The 18,788-nt window shown below is 43.7% G+C and overlaps 1 protein-coding gene across 4 annotated transcripts in view; it reads left to right on the plus strand.

The window, feature by feature from the left end:
- The first annotated feature begins 530 nt into the window (after positions 1–530).
- The window catches only part of zfhx4 (zinc finger homeobox 4), a 71,583-nt gene continuing 53,325 nt past the window's right edge, over positions 531–18,788 (plus strand). For 2 of the 4 annotated variants that reach the window (XM_072450632.1, XM_072450636.1), the window contains exon 1: positions 3,971–4,021. The gene's annotated coding sequence lies outside the window, so the exon portion shown is untranslated. Of the gene's footprint in view, positions 626–3,970; positions 4,022–5,120; positions 5,338–18,788 lie in introns of those variants that run through there. The other 2 variants (XM_072450633.1, XM_072450635.1) reach the window with 2 other exon arrangements.

Consider the following 18,788-nt stretch of genomic DNA (forward strand, 5'->3'; position numbering starts at 1 on the left):
CTCCCTCTCTTTAAAAGCGGAGCGGAAGAGTGGGCTGATACCGGTCTCATGTTGCGTATGGATTTTCGTTTATATAATCGATTGAAATGTCCCAATACATTGATTTTGGGTTCAGTGTTTTACAAACAAGCGTTTATGGCTCTCGATTTTATGTTAGGAATGATTCCAGTGTGACATCGATGCCCAGAAGCCGTCAGTTGTTGATTTTTAAATAAATGCAAACAAATAAAAATCTATTGTCTTCAATTGTCCAAAAATATAAACTTGGAAAGGAGGAGGGAAACAATATTGTGTCGCCCCCTCCTTAATCAAATAAAGTGGTGTAAAAACACACACGAAAAAGCATTTCCTTCCCTCTGAATTTCTCCTTGAATTATTTGCCATCACTAGTGTGTGTGATTGCGGAATATTAAATTAAAGTGGGATAAGTCCGCACCGAAGCTGGCTGCGTCCAATCCGCAACTCATTTCCCCTGTTGTAGCACCGCATCACTGCGCTCCTCTCCTTTCAATGACAATGTGCCAAATCTGGGCATTTTGAAAACACTTTCCATATGCTATTATCGGATCGCTGCTGAGCAAGAGAAAGACAGGAAAGAAGCAAAACGGAATGCTTTATACCAAAGGTACTACGAATCTACACTTTCTTTCACTCAATGGCTTATTATTCTTTTGACTTTCTCTGGATTTAAGCGAGGTAAGAAAAGGCTACGGTTTTTATACTGATTGCATATTTATGGAGTGTTGTTGTTTTTACAAGTGGAAATGTCCGGGGAATTTCTGCTGGGAGCTCAATAAGAAAAAGTTGATTTTGTGGCATTGCTTTAATCTTGTTGCCTTTTACTGCTATTAAGTCAAGTTGTGCTTAATGCTTTACGCAGAGTGCCGTTTGCTTGGCGGAAAAAAAAACGACCAAAGTTGTTGATCTTTTTTTCTTGTCTTTTTTTGTTGCAATTATTGATTTGAAATTCTGAGCGCTAATAGAATGACAACTACCCATGCACGTTGTATTTTGAAGTAGATTTTGTGTTGTGGATGCATTGTTATGTACAGTGTCCTCGGTTTGTAGCGGATTTACGGTGGATATAAGCGTGATTTTATTGTGCTTTCTACTGCTGCTGCTGCTGCTGCTGTGTGGGTTCGTTGGCCTTGCTGTGTGAGTGCTGCTGGGCGGAACTTGGCCATTGGGTCAGTGTGACAGGTACCGGGTCACGGCTCGGGGCTTTGGGGAGCGCTTGCGTGCACGCGCCCTGGAGAGCCAGAGGTCAGCCTCGCAGCCCCACGAGGGCGCCGGAGCATAGGGCATGCATCGGGGAGCAACAGCAGGTGACTGTGGCGATTTCAAACACGCATCGACACCTTTTATTCTTTTTTTTTTTTTTTTAAATAAATAAATCAACACACACAAATCAATTGCATCTTTAAGATTTCCAAAAACACCATGTAGAATTTTGAGCACACACACAAGAAAATCAATTTAACTGGCATTTTGTGGTTATTGATGCTGCTTCAGTTCAAGAGTTAAAATGCGTTTATTGCAGATGCTTGATATCCAAACGAAAGGACTGACATTCAGACGCGAAAAGGCAAGATTTTTTTTTATAATTTAAGAACACTTACATTACAAGCTCGCGCGCAAACTTACAGACTTTGGAGCGCGTGCAGCGTGCGCAGATAACATCTATAATTAATTGAGGATGCTGCTGATATGGAAATGGACCGAAATATTAGTTAACGCTGCCTATTGTGGTGCGCTGTGCCGGAGAAAGAGCATCGTCTCCGGGGTAAAAAAGGGGGGAGGGAGGACACCGGGGGATTTACCAAACGAAGGAGGCTAAGATAAGCGGCTGCTCCTCCAAATCCGGCTTTTCTTGACAGAAAGCACCAAAAATATAACGGAAAAATGCAACGTCCCCGATCAGATGTGTGCAGGAGATTCCCCCAGATAAAGAATATATAGTCCACATAGCTTTACGTCGCTTGTTGCTTGACTTAACGCGGCTGAAACGACCGTTGCTGCACGGAGCGGCCAGCCTCGCTTCTCGTGGCGTGTGTGCGCGACGCCTCCAGTGGCTGCGCGCACAGAGAACACCCCTGGAGGATGGCGAGGCAGCTGCAGCTGCAGCGGCGGCGGCGGCGGCGGCGGCAGGAGCCTTGGATCCGGGTGAAAAGTGACGCCTCTGTTCCCTCACCTCGACCCACCCACTCCCCCTCTTCCCGTTCTGTCAGAGACCTGTGTAAAAAGCCAGAATAAACAGCCTCGGGTCGGGTCGGGCTCGGATCCCTTGGCTTCTTTAAGGATCCAGTCGGTACGGGGGTGCACGTTGTAGTCAATGTGGCTTCCGAAGTAGACCTTTAGTAGTTCACTTGCCAGCAGCAGCAGCAGCAGCAGCCTTATCATCACATCCCAAGCCCCGGCTCATGCAGTTCAATTCACCCCAGTTTCGATTTTTTCTCCCCCATGAAGGAGATCTCTTGATTTTCTCCCCGATTGAGACGGTGTAAAGTCTTTTGCCTTTGCTCAAAAGCCACTGTTTAGAAACAAGAGGGGAACCTTCAAAGCATATAGCACCATCAGAGCCACAGTCAATGTAAACGATACTACACTGGACAGTGAAGGGATATTTTGGTGTGACCCTATTGGATTTTTGCAGTTTGCCTTTTAAAACCCTCTCAGGGCCTTAGTGGAAGGACACTCACCCAGTGCTGTGGTGGTGGACTTGAAACAAGTGTGTTTATGAATTACTTCTAATCTGCATGTCCTAAATACTAAATGCACATTTTGGAGGAGAAATGCCACTTCCAGATACATACACAGATCGTCTTCCGCTAATGCTCACCTTTTTTGAAATCATCACTATAGTTATTGAAAAGCGTATATCCTTCTAGTCTGTAGTTCGTGGGGAGCCTTGTTGCGCGGGGCATTTGTGTTGTGCTTTACACGTCCGGTGTATTTTCTCTAATCTGCCTTAATACATATTTAAAAAATGTAACTGTATCACTGTATTTCTGCTGATTCTAAACCCTCACACATACTGTGCACATTTTACACTCCTTGCCATTTCCAACACACAACTCTCATGTTTTCTAATTAATATTCAAACCGATTTCACAACTATAACGAAAATAATTGAATAGTTGGAATTTGTATTATACTCTCTCACATTACAAAAGTCTAAACACACCAAACGTATTTTTATTTATTTTTTTACCCACCGATCGGGAACACGGGAGCAAACAATTGTGAATAATTGTATCTGGAGTGTGCTTTAACTTTTAGAAACTGTTGTTTATTGTAGCAGAGGAGCTTTTTGCCTTGTTGCTTTGAGGAGCAAGCAGAGCCCGCGCGCCCGTGTGCCGCCGCCGCCGCCGCCGCCGCCGCGTCCTCCTCCGCGCGCGGCACGGACCTCCGCCGCCGCCAGGGCTCCCCGCGCGCTCCGTGTGCGCTCCGTGTGCGCGTCATTTGCGATGTGGAGACTGTTGATCAACTCACTAATTACACTTCTCTCCTCCGTCCCCCTCCCTCCTGTGTCTCCGTGCGCCCTCCCTCTTTCTCTCTCCCTCTCTCTCTGACTGTCTCTCTACCCATTCCCAGAGTGCATATCGGGAAATAGACACACAAAGACATGCGCACTCAACTTAATCAGCCATTTTTTTAAACAGGGCTAAAACGATAATAATTAGCAGAATAAAGACATATCGGATTTTCATTTCCTTTCCTCCGTTTCCAGAGCCCGTCCACAAGAGAAAGTGCGAGGCAGCCCGTCGACACGTCGGTTTCAGCGCCACCGGAACCAAAATAAGGGATAGCTCTCTCATAATGCTTTGCCATTGGTGATTTTACCCCTTTTTTCCAACTTTAAAGTTTGGAGGATTATTGTAATTTTCCCCGTTTTCACCTTTTGATTGTCATCTTACGCAAGCCGCTGGATGTGACCGTTTTTCTTTAAAAAAAAAAAAAACTAAAAAAAGAGAGCGACGCGCTGAGAAGCGGAGGTGACGGCTTTTGGAGGGGGAAGAAAGTAAGTTTGTTCTCTGGACCTCTCCCCTTTAACTTTTATTGAGTAGTTTCTGGCGTGTGCGTGTGTGATAAATTTAAGGGGGCTCGTGTATCGATCCTTTGTCTCTGCTGCATATTTGACATCGGGGGGTCTGTTTGCAGAGCAGGTGCCGGGTGTTTTTAGAGCACGAACAGAGCTGGAGGAGCAGCACGTTGTAGTAGCACAAGTCGGAGGCGCTTTTGGCCGCAGCAAAAGAGAGGCGAGTGACAGCGGGGAGGCGTTCTTCCACTCGTGTCCGCCGCGATTACTGCCCGGATTACACGTCAAACCACAAGTTTACGCGGTAGTTATTGAGCTGTTTGGTGCGCGAAACTTCTCCCCAAACACCGTGCACCGCTGTGCTCGATAAGGGAGCTGGCTGTCCCGATTCCCCCGGACGTGTTCTCGCTCCTCGCTCCCCCCTGTTCTTCACAACAGTCCCGGAATACATCATTCCTGCCGCTTATGAATAGTCAAATGTGCCCTTAAAACACGTTTATGCCGCGATCAGAGCAGTTTTCAACCCGGACACGGTGTCAAATGGCAGTTTTGGAGCACAATGAGTGTCGGGAGTCGAGCGCACCTTCTGTCCTGTCCTGCCAGAAGCGGACGAGCGGAGGGAGCGCTCCGAAGTCCGGCTCCGTTCACATAAAACTCTTATTTTGAAGCACGATCGGTTGTTATTATCGTGTCGTTACACAATCAAAACCCCACCTTTCCCGAGCTCGTGTCGCCCTTTTGCACGTGTACCCGCCGCCGCGCGTCCTGAACTCGCGTCATTTTTCACCGGGGCGTATGTGGCTGCGTCACCCGGCGCAGGAGCGTCATTCCCGGGCTGCAGGGAGCACAAGGAGTCGGTCGGTTCGCGGTCCAGCCTCCTGGCACCCCTGGTCTTTTGCACCCATCTAATCATTACACCTCACAAGGCTTCTACGTGTGCGTTGAACTTGTACGATTGTGTTTTTCTTTTATACTATAGGCAAATCATGTCAAGTTCCGTTTTGATGTCGGGCTTTTATTCCATAGAGAACCCCGCACGGCAGATTTAATTTCACCCCCACAAAAGTTCGCGATCAGGTTGTAAAACGTCCTCAAAGTGGTCGGGTCGGATCATTTTTTTGGAGTGTGTTTGGAGCGGACATGGCGCGGGGGACGTGCGTTTCCGGAGGAGAGAGATAGACTTGACTGTGCGCACGGGGACGCGGCGGTGACGGGGGGACATCGATCGCACTGGAGAAAAAAGAAAAAGAAAAAAGAGAAAAGATCAGGGCCAAGGGGCCAGCCAGTCTCCCAGCCTGGTATGTGGACCGGAGCGCGGGCACTTCCAACCCCTGCGTCACTGCCAGAGACCTTCACACTCTTTTTGAGACGTATTTTTGTGTTATTGATGATTTGCATTCACGTAATTTTACTGGGATAATTTAGAAATATAACGAAAGCAAAAAATCGTCTGAATGTGTGTAAAGCTATTGTGCTACTTAGTTTATTTCCATATCCTAGGTTTGAGTTATTTTCATTGCTTACTCAATTTGCTGTCAGATTAAAAATGAAATTATTATTATTCGTATTATTATTGAAATACATTGCTTTTAATTGCAAAATAATAATGATAATTACCACGTTATTAAATCAGTGGTTTATACATTTTCATTTAATACACAATTAATTTAACAATTAAATATATGTTCATTGCTTATCAAAAATGTAACATGATAGGATCTTTAATTGCACAGAATTTCATCAGTTTATGAAGTCATTGTCTCATGTTATTTTATTCATTTTGAAAGCAGAGGTTTTAGCTCCATCGTTTGCAAGATCCCAGGCCATGGTTGTGTTTTCTTCTGTATTGTCTTAGCAATATCAAAGCCTGCCAGTGTATTCTATCGCAGCCTGTGACTCGCATCGTTCATTTTACTCGTAGCACAAGAACAGTCATAAAAACATATAGTGTGAAAGATGGACGGACAGCCTTGTGAGCACAATAGCTGTTGGCATTCAAATGCATCTTGATTATTAAAAGCTAATGCATTTTCAGCATTGCAGCGTTCATTAAGCCAGCTTCTGAAGGGACAGAGGGAGGAGGAGAGAGTCTCTCCTATAACTCCTGCTCCGAGACACATGCAGCCTGAAGATTGGCTCGGGCCTCTCCTAGGGGTCGACAATGTGTCATTTCCACCCGGCTAGATTGCCCTCTGCCTATCTGATATTAATGTGCAAATCAATATTTCAGGGATTAAATTTCCCTTCTTCATTTTTTATGGTTTCTACCTCAATAAGTCTCCCGTCTAATAGAGGAGGCTGGATGATTTAGAAGTCTCTGCTGCAGAAAGAGCGAGGGAGAGAGAAAGAAATAGAGAGGAGCTTTGCAACCAGACTATCGCTGCATGTTAATGTTCTTGTGTGGATCCCCATAGGCGTTTAGTAAGGACAGCTATATTACGGCTTTACACTGTAAAGACAGCCAATTTGACTAAAAAGGCAGAAAGGGAAAATATGAGTCCGGTTGAATACTTAAGACGCTGTGGTAATCCGAGAAGCAGGTATTAGTGAGAAGGGGCTCCCCCTCGCAGACACACATACACTCTCAGGGTTACATCCCAACCTGCATTACCAGCGCCATGCTTGAGCGGGCAGCGTAGCTCACCACACGCCACACGGCTATAACAATATATTTTTTCTGAACAATTTCTCTCCTTTTGCATGAGCCCAGTGCCGTCCACAGGATAGATTTACTCTCGTGCGTAATAACATCTGGCGTATGTGTGAGATAGAAATGAATCACTTTGACACAATGACCTGTGTATGATTATTGTGAAGGGGAGGGGGTATTACCATAGTCATAATGCTGCATCTCATTGAGAGGCAACTAAATGAGCTTGGACCCTTTGACTCCCTATAGACATTCATTAAGGGACATGGCGCACACTGAGGCGTCAGTCTGCCAATAGGTGTATGTGTGTTTATTTAATGCTCCTTCCTGTACCATCTGCTGCTTGCATGTCCAACAGCATGGTGTGACCCCTCCATCACTCTCCCCCAGTCCAGTCTGCAGAGCACTGTTTTAACATCGCCCTCATAGGGAGAGTGTCAGCGGGCTAAACCTGGAGAGAGGGAGAAAGACACAGAGGAAAAGGCACAAAAGAGCTCTAATTGTAGCACGACCGCTTGGCTTCCTCCCCGATTCACGGCCATTACCAAGTGAAAAGCACAACTGCCTGTCCTCCATTATCAAAACGCCATTCTCACATCCATACATGCATTCTCAATGGGGAAATCATGTAGATTTTTGTCAGCCCTCAAACAGATGGCTTTGACGATGAAGATATAGTTTAATAATTTTAGCCATAATTGTCAATGTTTTATTTTGTACATTTTAGTATTTATTCATTTGTTTTTTATTTTGTTTTCTATTCTGAGTGACGTGTTTCCAGTTTGAATCTTTAAACGTTTGTGAAGTAGCACATTTGTCTGTTAAAGAGTTCTAAAGGTAACTGTTGTGAGTAGTAGCCGTGTCAGGCCCTGACTCTTGGCTCGAGGAGGCCTGTAGGGGGAGAAGCTAAAAGTCCACAGCAGCTCAGCATTGTCTCAAACAGGGGGGGCTTCCTGTGTCAGCCCTGGGGCAGCAGCGCTAACACACACACGCACCTTTAGAGAGCAGCACGAGGAGGAGGGTTAAAGACTTGGAACCAGATCAAGCCTCCATCGCTCCCGGGGAGGGTGCTTGTGAATATGCGAGTTTTAGTGTAATTAGCACTTAATTATATTAACATATGGAAATTGTTGAACAGAGCTTGTACCGCCAGTGGGTATCAGCAAAGATACAAGAGTCCATTGTGCCACCACGACGGAGGAGAGAATAATGGCAGTGTGTAAGGCAACCAGCCAGCAACACCCCGTGCTAACACATAACTAGCCCATTTAAGACACGGGCTGTCCGCTTTGGCAAATGTCATTTAATTCAAATTCATTAGTCACCATGACGACCTGGTTATTTGTGCTGACTAATGTCCCCTGATTTGTCGTCAGTAGTGACGGGTGTGCATTCTGTAACATAACATCAGACGGGCTGAAAAAGACTGAGAGGCCCGATATCAAACCAGCTCACAATGCCCCCTATTTACACATGTTCCACTTGTATGGACATTTGCATATTCAAAAATACCCTGCCATCTTTCCTTGTAGCCTTTGTGCCTGTGTATGGCTGTGTGTTTGCATGTGCACTCGTGCGTTGGCCGCCTGTGCATGTGGTGGCAATATGTGAGAGTGGAGACGACAACAGTGCGCTGTGTCAGTCAGCATGTCACATGTGTAACACAGCAGTGTGTCTGAGCCAGAAGACAGTGACTCCGGAGCTCAGCTACTGATTAACAAGATGCTTTCTTTTGGTACCATTATGCAACACGTTGCATGTTTTGAGCAGGTGATCCCTAAAAAAAAAAAAATATTTAGGATTTTATCTTAACATGTAAACACACATTAAATGACTATCCCCCTCTCAGCAGCTGGGAGATAGTGGACAAACAATGTTTTCCACTCGCCAAAGGTGGCCGAAGAGTGGATCTAGTTGGTGGTAGTTGTACTTGCATGCTGATTCTGTTTTTGACAGGAACGTAAACTGATATAATTGCTTTTCAGAGGCAGGAACGGCAGTTTATACAAGTGTGAAAGCACGGGAAAGGGGATTAGCATTATTTTGCATAATGCTGGGCAGGCGCTGAATGGGGCATTGAACGCTTGACTGGGTGACAGAGATGAAAGAGAGATGAAATGCTCCCTCCTCTCAGGCCTGAGTCTGTGGACACTGCTGCTGCCGCCGCTGCCGCCGCCGCTGCTCTGTTTGCTGCAGGAGGAGCAGAAAGCACCAGGCCAGTGTTTTGGGCCGAGACATCGGATGCCAGCAGAAGGAGCCTGTCATGTTGGCAATATGTATGATAATGGAGTTAGTGCAAACTCCGTCTCCTTAAGCTGCATGTATGCACTAAACTGTACGCCTGAAGCACTGGAGTGTGCAATTATGTGTGGCTCAGGTAGCATTTCCATGGAAGGAAGGGAGTGGCTTTATGGATCAAATCAAACTACAACGTTCTTAGATTTTCTTTATTGAGATGTTTGCTGAGTATTTGGCTGGATTTTGTGGGGGAAGAGGGAAGTGTGCAGCAGACGGGCAGGTGCGCCTGTGCTGCCTGTGTGAGGCTAACATAGGCCACATGTCAGTGATGCCACAATGACTCCTGTTTGACCCCACTCAACTCAGTGAGTAATTTATGATCAACCGCCATCACTGTCGCTGCATATGGTCTATGAAAATGATTTTATGAATGGGAGGAGCGTTAGTTTGGGTGGTGGAGAACATGATCGGCACAAAGGCTGGTGTGGCCTGTTTTTGTTGTGTCTCATTGGACAGGATCTTCTTTCTGTGACCTTTTGCACGCCTTCCCCTTCCTTTCATATGCTAATGCCACCAAACCCGAGGAGGAAACATGCAGGAGCTGAGTGGTGCGGGACAAAGACTCCCGCTCCTCTGACCTGTCTCCATTCCACGCCATATCTCTGCTTTTCTTGCCTCTTCTCTTCTGCGACGACTTGACAGACTGTGGCATGAAAGGAAGTGAGTGCTTAGCGGATGGGAAAAGGTGGGGAAGGCATTCTTGCTCTGACCCGTGCCACCTGTGAGGATCAAGAGCGTGGCGGCGGCCCTGCTTGTGTGTGCGTGGAGTGTTACTTTGAGTGGCCCTTGTGCTGTGTGTTGCAGATCGGTAATCGTTTGAGCCGTGCCACTGTTAGCCATAGCACGAGCTTGAAGTGCGATTTGTTTCTTTTCCACCGAAGCCAGTCAAGTTGTCATACAGAGTCTATATTTCCTTCTGACGAGTAAAGTAGTGTTTCAGACGAAGTAAACTGATACTAATATGGCTATTACAGGCCTCCCCTGACATAGTGGAGCTGCAGTGTGGAGCGTGACGTGGTCTGCACCCTCTTCTGCCAGCGCTGTTATGGGAAGAGGCCATGTTATCTGTAGGAAATGTAATTTTTGTCCTCATTGAAATCGTTCATTATTGAGCACGCTTATCTAAATGTTTTTGTTGCTGTTGGTCCCGCGCCAGTCAGGATTGCGTTTCTCAGTCTTTTACACACATCTCACTGTCTGCATCTCTCAGTCTCTGAAGGGAAAATAGAAAGAGGGGGATTTTTCTCTCCTCCCTCCGCCCGGTTCTCAGGCTCCCCTGCCTATTTTGCATTCGCCGTCCTGTACAGGATATTAGCCATGGAAAAAAACAGCACTCTGGGTAGTTCATTTACAATAATATGTTTATTCTTTTCATTTGAAAGTTGGAGCAGGGGAATTTGTACGGAACGGGGTTAGAACAATCGGGGTAATGTTTGAGAGAGCTCTGTGTTCTCTGGGTCCGGTGGGCCCTCGGGGTGGCTACGATTCTCAGGTTTAGGTCAAATAAAATAGACTTAGCCTTTTTCAGCCAAGATCTATTGTCTTCCCGATTTAGCTTTTTGGCCTTTCTGTCGGTGTTATCTGTCTCGTGTTCTCTTGTGCTTTTAGGATCATCTTTCATTTGCATCGGTGGAAGTTGGTGAGTGACTCTTGTAGACTTTATGATCGAGCTTCCTTTGCGGCGTAATTTGTCCTTGATCGGTTCTATCATATTAAGACATTTTAGCTCCTGCAAGTGCCTCAAAGTTTTCATCTCACCCAAACTAGAAAAATACCTGTAATCTTCCCTATATTTATGCATGTATTTAGAACATTTCTTTTCCTCTTTTGTGAAAAAACAGATCGATGGAAGTCTTCAATCTTCAATGGTGAAAACCCAGACAGAACCACAGAATATAGTCAGCTAAAAACGCTTTGACGAATGACTAAGTTTGTCCAGGTTGGAGAAAAAACGCGACCACAATAGCAGCGGCTCAAGTCTCATGACAAATGAGACATCTCTTCCTCCTTGGTATGAGACAAAGGCAGGGATTGAAGAGCCCAGTCACAGGACGCTGCGTTAACACACCATTAGATAGCAACAAACTGACTAGAATGATAGTTAAAACATCGGTGGAAAGTGAGAAATTGAATACAAAATCTCAGAGCATTGCTTCGTCTATGTGTACATTAAGTTAAGGTGATTTGTATGTGTGATATGTGTCCAATTAAAATCTATACAGTATGATTGGCGTGCTATTCCTGAAGGCAGAAACATAGGGATATCAAGGCCATTGGCTGGGCTCATAAGGGAACCAGTGGCCAATTAATTATGCATGACTTGTGGGCTTAAACAAACAGTGTAATGAGAGATGAGATGCAGTTTACCAGGAGGAATTTAGTTCTAGTTACACCATGACGTCCAAATAATTCAATTAATATTTATAATTCTTGTCCAAGGTCAGGTGTGCAGATGCATCGTCCCCAATGTAGGCCGACGCCACATCTGAACATCTGAACCAGCCATTTCTCAAAAACCTTTGGCCTGGCATAAAACCTGTGGAAAAAATCTCTTAATTATTTTTCCTTTTGCAATGAAAAAACACACACTTTTCGCATGACACAGAAGAAGACCAGAGCTGTCCCAGGAATGTTCTTGTGTATAAAATAGTAGGTATTAACAGCGTGCGTTTGGTCCGTGGTTTCACTGATGTATCAGAGCCCTGCCTCTAGACTAAATAAAGTGTGCTTCAGATGAGCAGATATAGGGAAGGATTTGGGAGGATTGTCAGAAAAAGCAAAGAATAGACTGCTTCTTTAATAAACAATTGTCACAAGGTGGTGATGGATGAGTCTTCAGACATGGCTATAATGCTGTGGTCACTTCTATTTTAGAATAACACGTGTGCAGGGTTTAGGTTGTAGAGAGGTGGAATAAAGCTGAAATAAAGCTTTTAATTGCATAGATTAGCATAGATTAGCATAGAATAGCATAGATTGCACTCATGTGCAATCTATGTGCTGTCGTGACACATATTCATGTGCAATTACTGTCGTGATCACATGCAATGGTATTTATTTATTTATTTATTTGTCTATGGGAGTTTTTATTTATTTATAGGAGATCTTCTACTGAAAGTGTTTTTCAGACTTCCTATAAGTGATCTGTTCTTCTGTATCTACCTCTGTATCTACCTGCGTTGCACCAATGAAATTTCCCCATGTGGGACAATAAAGGAATATCTTATCTTATCTTATCTTAATCGACTGGTTTGACTACAGGGCAGAAATAAGTGAATAAAATAATATATCATGATACACATTATACACCTTGTGTTTTCTAATTTTACATTTCTGACCTTTTGGTTTTTTGCATGTGATAATTATTTCTGGAGTATATTAATGTTTAAGGAAGAAAGTCTTTATATCCATTGTCAGCCGCCTTTATTCTAATGTGGCACAGCCCTAGCTAAAAATTATCTCTCGGATAAAAAAGCAGAGAAGACATAAGTGTCACAAAGAACAATAGTGCAGATGATCACAGCACAGGTATTCAACATTAAATAGAGAAATAGTCGCTCTAATTTCCCACAGCGCACAGTGGAGTAATGGTCCATTCGCTGTATATGTTCCCTCTCAGTGGGCCAGCGCTGGATTTGCGTGACATGGTGTTTATTTGATAAAGGAATATTGCAGCGCTAATCTCAAACCGCACTAATTACATCTGACAGTCGTTGTTTTTTATAGAGAAATCCAATTAAAACATAGACTTTTCAACTCCATTTCTCTTTCCTTTCTTTTCTATTCTCTCTCTCCTTTCTTCCCTCCCACGGTAACCAGAAAAAGAGCCGATGATGGCATAAATAACAAGCGTGCTTTGCTTGTGGTTTCTGTGAGAACAGGGTAAACTCGCAACAGCTGTCAGAAAAAGGGGGTTTGTTTAAAAAGCAAATGGCTTTGGTCTAAAGTTCATTTGGAGCTCTCTCTAATTAAATAGAGAGCCAAAAAGCTTAAGTTAATTAGTAATTCCATGGGTCCAGAAATTAGACCTGTCACGAGAATTTCAGCTAAAAGGTATGAGTGCATTTAGTTAACGTAAATGACCCCCTTTTTGTTCAAATTCTGTTTTCAAGTTTGGGGCTTGTTGTTGAGGACATTAGCAGTCTTTATGTAGCGTGTCAAAAGAGTGCTCAGGTGTAGTTTCAGTGCGGGCCACATAGCTGTTGGCGTCAGTCAGGAAACCTTCCCTATGATTATGTTTATGAAGATAATGATAGGTACAGGGTCCTGCCGCGCACTCTCTTTAGAAAATCTTTGGGAGGATGAACTTTAAACTTTATTGTTAACCCCTGGAAAATAACTGAAACACTCGGTCACGTTGTCTGAAAGCTTACTGTGCAATTACCTACATGTTTTTGTGTCCCCGCTTGTAAAAACAGGTGTTCAGACAGTAATATCCATTTTGAAGAATTTTGATGCAGCAGTTGTAATATCTGTTTCATGTTTGGCAACACTAGAATACAACAGCATACAAATTATAATTTCAATATTTAAACACGTCATGACATTCAAGATAAACGTATAAACATCAATACAGAAGGCAGATTGTCTGTAAACTAAGTCATTTACAGTTTTATTAATGATTTATAACAAGAAAGGTAGATCATTCGAGCCATACTAAGTTTTATTTAATCAAAAACAGAACATTCTTCTAAAATGTCCCTTTGCTCTTCCAAGATAGATGACTAATTGCTGCATGTGCGACAAATTGAGTACAAGTTCCACTCACCAGAGCCTACACTAAAGGCACTAGCAGTGTCTGGAGCGGGGCTGGCTGATACAGTAGTGTGTGTGAGAGTGCCAGGTGGATGTGAAATGCCTGCGTCAGAGAGGGTTCTCAGTGTCTGTGAGACCTTGACTGACGTGGACAGTGTTTGCTTAACCTCTTCTGCGCTGGGCTGCCACGGCCTGTCAGTTTGAGTGTACAAAAGAGAAGGCAGCCAGCTATAGTTGGTATAGGCAGCTTCAGTCCACATTATTCTGCCATACTTCAAGCCAGACATAAAGTACTCAAATATGTGTACGGTAAACATTTTTGCTATTGTCTGTGGCTTCATCAATACCACAGGACCTGCTCTGCTAAAACATAAAAAACTGCTGTTACTGATGCTATTACTATTACAATGACTAGTACTGCTACTAGGTAATGCTACTAGTATTTAAGACTCTAAGGCACCAAGAAACTTTAATGAAGGTTGAATTTAGTAAAAGTTTATTCTGGGCAATACATAGATAATACTGCACATATTATTTGTCTTCTGTTTTGTTTCACACACTCTAAAGGAAAACACATTTAGGCTCCTTTTTAGCTTTGTATTTAGCAGAATTATTCATTTTCAATAATCCTGCCACCCCCTTTAGTGTGTGTGTGTGTGTGTGTGTGTGTGTGTGTGCGTGTGTGCGTGCGTGCGTGTGTGTGTGTGTGTGTGTGTGTGTGTGTGTGTGTGCGTGTGTGCGTGCGTGTGTGTGTGTGTGTGTGTTTGTGTGGGATCGTGCCTCATCCAAAAGATAAGGCTGTGATTTATGTAAGCGCTAAGCCCTTTCATATTGTGTATGTTGTACCTTACAAGAGCTTGGCGAGCGCCACTAGATTAATATTTATTTAGCACAGGCAAATCAAGGATTATGCAGTCATCATTTTAGCATTAATCCACGTCTCTTGTGAGAGGCAGAGACAAAAGGGAGCAGATTACTCAACACAAAGCGGTGCAAAACCACAATTAGTTCACTTCTTCTCCTGGTCACTTAAGGCATTCTTACCTGTTAGTAAATTCAATCTAATTCTCTATGGGCGCCAATGGTAATTTTCTTTTTCTTTTTCTCTTTATCTTGACATCGGGAGTGTCTTGTGATGAAACGTACGCAATGAATAGTTCTTTCTTACACCACGTGGTCTCCGTTTGGTTATAGTGCGCGACTGTGGGCATGTGCGTGCGTTACCACATGGACTACGAGAGTCTGTAAATAAAATTACATTCTTTGCTAATTGAGTTAAACTGCTGTGCTGGAGATGTGTCCCAAAAGATGAAAGCCCCCTGTGTTGTGTTTTGTGTTGGCGAGGCTGTTTATAGAGGCAATCTAGTTAGCTCTTAGCACTCTCAGTCGGTAACAAAGGGTGGAAGATAATTGTTAGCGTACTTTTAAGGTTGTGCAACATATGAAAACTGTCTTGGAAAGGTCCTGTAGCAGTAGTAGTAGTAGTAGTAGTTGTTGTTGTAGCATTGGGGGGGTTGGACGTGGGAAGCCCCTATAGCCAGATGTTGAATCCAAATAAAGAGAGATAAATAAAGCAAAAGAGCAGATAATGGAGAATGCAATTTTGTGTTCCCCTTTGCCCTTCTTCTTCGGACCACTGCATGTTAATGTCTTCGGCCATCCCTCCCCGTGGACACTGGCGCATTGTTTGTCGAGCTGGCTTCTATTCTTTCAAACTTAATTACCTTCTTGCCTTTTGTGGGGTTTGGGGCCGGGGAAGTTTTGCTCCGTGGCAGTGGAGGTCGTCACACATTCTTTTGACGGTGCATTCCCTTAATCTGAGGTGGGTGGGGGGGTGGGTTAGCAGAGAACGGGTCATTTTTCTTAAAAGGGACGATTTTCGAAAGCTTCTACCTCAACGCGAGACGCACGCGCTCATTTATGCACAAGCTATAGAAGTCGGGGCATAGGCTGCCCTTTGTTTGTGCGGTTCATTTCCAATCAACCCTAATTAACTTGAGAGTGTTTCCAGATTGCCAGCGAAAGAAAAGTCCCCACGTTTTTTCATCGCAACCTCATGGTCTTTGCTGTTTCGAGTCGGAGCAAGGGGAGGGGAGAAAAGTGCAAGGCATTAGCTATGTAGATTGGCTTTGCCTTTGATGCTGGAAAAATCTTTAGCCAGGGCAGTAAGTGGTGACTGTGACCCAGCGGTGTCGGACTGTTTATTTTCATGTTTCAGATCGAGTTCAGTTTGAAATATTGCTCTTCAAAGCGGCCGACTTGTGCATATCTTTAGACCCAACGTGGTAAGCTGCATTTAAATATGTTAAATCCAAGCAAAGTTGTTCTAATCCAGTGCGTTCTGTTGCAATAAAGTTAACGCCAACATATTGACAACTACGAGCTGAAACACTGAGCTATAGTTTGCTATAGTTTATAATTCTAACTTGAGGCAGAGTGGTGTAAGGTTACCTGAGCAACTAGTGAAGCCAATTTACTTGTCACCAGCCTTAGCTTTAAGACATGCATAGTTGCTTTACCAAAAGGAAAATGTTTCTTCCATTCTTTACATTTCACCTCATTATTGCTTCTTTTGGTTCCATTCTTGCATCCGCTTTTACACTCCAACATACACTCTGAAATCTTTCCTGATGTAGGCGTAATTCTGATTTTGATTTGCTAAAAGGCATTTTTGTGGAGTAGGTAATTTGTCGAACAAGATTCCTGCACTAAATGGAGTGCGGCTTGCTTAAGGTGTCTGGGCCGCGCCTCGCAGTAATGATAAGGTGTCTTTGGGTAATGAAGGCCTTTACTCACCAGAGAGACGTGCATGCAGGAGAGGACAGGCGGATAGAGAGGGGGGAGCACTGCATATAGTCTCTAATATTACACCTTCAGGCAACAAACAAGGGCAGCACTCTAAAGCTTTTGGAGGTAAAGAAAGACCAAAAAACTCAATTTTTCAATTTTCTTTCTATTTTTAAGCAGCACATTAGACCCTCTTCTGATGTGTGCATGATTGTGTGCTGTCCCATGTAGCTTTTGTATTGTGAGTTTGCAGATAATTTCCTTCCACTTCCATCTACTCTGGTTTTTAGTTCTGCATTTCTGCATGGTAACAAATAAACAGGTCTAATTAGAGTAGAGCGGACCTATTCACGGACCTGACAGTGGGAGATGGATGCAGGGGTTTGAGAGCGCCCTTCGTCTTTGTCTTTGACTAACGCTTGGTGACATTTTGATAAAAGATTTGGTGTTGGACTGAGGGCCCACATGCAGGGAGAGGGATGACCTTCCAGAAGACCTTAAGAAACGGACACATAGCCGTGGTTTCACGCTGCCTTTTGGCTTTGTTGTTTGACTTTATTAGCTTTCTGAGGTCAGCTTAAAGATTTTACCTGGTATGGATTTTAACAGTTTTAACAGCACAAGGTATTTGAAACAAAAAAGTTAGATGGCAACTTTAAAACACCGATCTCACTAATGCCACTGTTTTCATAACATAAATATTCAGTATTAACTGTCTGCTCCTGCATTAAAATGTCAGACAGTAAGTAATAAGGAATTTGAACCTAACTGAGCTTTGTGTAAACAAAGACGCCACTGTGGCAACGCCACAATTACAGGTTTGGCATTTAATAAGAGGCAGCACTGGCTAATGCAGCGTCTGACATAGAGACAAAGAAGAAGGAGAGGTGACTTCAGGCTGAGCAGTGGACATGCTGTAGGCTGCATCAATACAGCACCATGACAACACAAACTAATCACAAAAATAGCAAAGATTAGCATAGAATGGTGGTCACTTTCTTTCACAGTACATTTAAAAGAAAGCATTATTTTATAGTACGAGAGCTGAGAAGCAGGTGGAGGGACATGGGAGAGTGGGGAGGGGGTCAGAAACAATAGGCCAAAGAGTCCCCTGGTCTTTTTAAACTAGCAGTGTCCAACGCAAGCATTCCAGGCCCTTTGTATGCCTTTCACTGGATCTGATCTGCCAGCTAAATTACCTTAGCGGATGTGTGCATAAATCTTAAAAGCTGAACTTTTTAGTCTTTATGCATTCATTTGCCTTCCTCTGCCGTGCTCTTTCTCCCATAAACTATAAGTTGTCTTCCCGGTCAGAGGAACAGAGGAGGCGGTGGGGGAGATGACAGAATCGTTTCATAGCAGCTGTAACATGATCTGTTTTAAAAGACGCAGGAGAGGGCACTACTGCTGTGAAAGGTGCAAAGCCCAGAGAATGAAACTCGACTATAAAAGCAACTCAAAGACCTCTTGTTTATTCTACGTAGGGCCTACAACTTATCTAAAACAAGACATCAAATATTGTCTTTTCAAATATTGCTTATGTAGTACTGTTATGGTTACGCAGAGAGAGTGATTGGGCTGAACTGGGAAGGCTTAAATCTTGCCAGATATAACGATATAATGAACTGGGTGACATTAAGTTATTGTTGGAACACAGCCCACATATAAACGTCTGCTAACCTGCTAGCATCTGGGCTAACATATTTGTGCCAATTGCTTAACACACTGGCTTCTGCATGAGACATAATTCCACTCTTAAAGTGTTAGGAGATGCATAATTCATAAAGCGCTGTGTTTTATGTCCAAGCTACAATTCAAAGAGGTTGCTCCCCAATGAAATAAGCAGCGAAATGACAGCACTGACAAGTACTAAATCCCGCCGTATGTGTCACATTAGCCGCCAAACCCACAGCTTCTGAAAGGCTTTGCTCTCAATCACCATTTACTCCAGTCTGGGTACACTTATAAGAATAAACAAATAAAAGTGTTTTATATGTTTGATTAGAGGAACAGCCGGTCCAAGGGCTGTTTTTGCTGCTAGGCTATAAAAGACATCACTTAAATTTACAAACCCTGGCTACATTTAGACCCACCATGCCTTTAATAGATGGTGAAAGTGGTTATGTATGGCAGGTCTGAATATTTTAGAGGTGCATTGCAGAGGATGTTCCTATTCCACATTCACCTTCTGTTTTGTCTCATTATGCTTATCTGATAAGCACTGGTAAAATTCATTATCCTGTGAATTATTTTTAATCT

Source organism: Eucyclogobius newberryi, unplaced genomic scaffold (assembly GCF_026437365.1).
Source record: "Eucyclogobius newberryi isolate DKJ021-1_F unplaced genomic scaffold, fEucNew1.0.hap1 SCAF_18, whole genome shotgun sequence".
Taxonomy (NCBI): domain Eukaryota; kingdom Metazoa; phylum Chordata; class Actinopteri; order Gobiiformes; family Gobiidae; genus Eucyclogobius; species Eucyclogobius newberryi.